Here is a 2087-nt window from a genome sequence, read left to right on the forward strand (position 1 = left end):
ATAGTCTGCCTCTCAATATGTATGCTGGTAAAACTTGGCTTTGGGTGATGTTCATTAGTAGAAAAGGACTAGTTTGTGTGTGTGTGTGTGTGTGTGTGTGTGTGTGTGTGTGTGTGTGTGTGTGTGTGTGTGTGTGTGTGTGTGTGTGTGTGTGTGTGTGTGTGCCAGTTCTTAGTCTCAGGGCCTGGGAGCTGTTCTTGACTTGTTTTCTTCTCAGAGTTAGCACTCTACCACTTGAGCCACAGTTCCACCTCTAGCTACTTGGTGATTAATTGAATTTTCCTGCCCAGGATGACTTTGAACCACAATCCTGAGACCTTTGCCTCCTGCGTAGGTAGATATTAAAGGCATGAGCCACCAACACATAGTGAAAATGACTAATTATAATTAGGATATCATATATGTTACTAATTATAGTTATAAATATAATTATATAGTGATGAAGTATAACTAGAATATACATGTATTATATGTAACTATATATTTATATATTATAATATTAAATTATTGTTATATAAACATTATATAATATACAATTATTAAAATTACATATTATAGATTTGGCCTCAAGAAGGTTTTCTGACTTTTGTAGGAAAACCCAGGTAGTCTAGAATATTATCTCCAAGCATCAGTTTGGTCTTTCTCTGTGATTCCTGCTGCTCTTCTCACTAATCCTTTACCCTAGGGAGCCATTCCCTTCCTAGAGTTTAGAAACAAACAAAAATCTCCAGGAAGGCTAAGGGTTTCTGCAAGCACAGGCCCTCAGATCAAACCTCAGTAAAAGGAACACTGACGGAAAATGAAATGACAATTGAAGGGGTAGACACTCAAGGGACAAGAGAGAAAGCTAAGGGAAACTGTCTCTATTACCATACAACACATTTACCCACTGCCTATAAGGTAGAGAGGGCTCTGCCTACACCAAACTCTCACCACACTGCCTGTGCCCCCCCCCCCCACACACACACATAATCATTCAGTCCTCACCATGGCTAATCAACATCTCCAGACTACTCTGAATAGCTCTTTCCCATCTTGGCAGAGGACAGGAAGCATAGATATGCTGTAAAGAGCAGATATCCCCTATAAAAATGGAGCCAACCTGGCTGAAGAGGAATTTCCTTTTAAAGCAGAAATTGCAGATCCACTATCACTATCAAAAACAGAGCCTTAGAAAAATGCTAGTTCACCATTCTGTAACACATTATATAAGCTGGGAAGGAGTGAGTGGACCAAATGAAAAGCCGTAACTACAATGATAAAGACTTTTCAGGAGACCTTCTTCTTAGATGGGGTGAACAGACTAGAATCAAGAATGGAAAGGAACTTGCTATTCGGTGATATGCTTTGATGCTGTTACAAAACTAGAGCCTGTGAGGGAATGAATGAGAGCAGGCAATCATCTGAACTCAGTTGTAAGTTGTTTATCTAAAGTGTGGGTGGGGCTGGGAAGGTGGCTCAGTGGTAGAGCGCTTGCCTTGCAAGGGTGAGGCCCTGGGTTCGATTCCTCAGCACCACATAAGCAAAAAGAAAAAAGCCGGAAATGGCGTTGTGGCTCAAGTGGTAGAGCGCTAGCCTTGAGCTGAAGAGCTGAGGGACAGCGCCCAGGCCCAGAGTTCAGGCCCTACGACTGGACCCAAAAAATAAAAAAATAAAAAAATAAAAAATCAAGTGTGGGTTACAGGAGGTAGTATCCAAAACTGTAGGTAGACTAGTGTAGTTGTCAAAAGTATAGTGAAGAAACAATGAATTTTTAGCACTCATTTGACCTTAAATGAGTTGGAAGAAGCCATTTAATAACACTCAACCTGTGAGGTAGGTACTACCTTCAGCTCCATCTACTGAGGAAACTCGCAGCGAGATGAGGAAACTAGATCAGGGTAATATAGTTACTAAGTCTCAGAGTCAGGGTTTAACAAAGATGGTCTGGTTTTTCTGCTCTTCATTTTTCTACCTGGCCAATCCAGAAATAGCTGTATGACAAAACTAATGAAAATGAGAGTTTCAGACCCCTCATTTGTTTGAGAGCATCTAAGATCTTATACCTAATTTTATAATTCATAATTCTTATTGAAGAAGACTCCTTC

The sequence above is a fragment of the Dipodomys merriami genome, unplaced genomic scaffold (assembly GCF_024711535.1).
Source record: "Dipodomys merriami isolate MVZ:Mamm:240054 unplaced genomic scaffold, mDipMer1.0.p SCAF_12, whole genome shotgun sequence".
In the NCBI taxonomy this organism is placed as follows: domain Eukaryota; kingdom Metazoa; phylum Chordata; class Mammalia; order Rodentia; family Heteromyidae; genus Dipodomys; species Dipodomys merriami.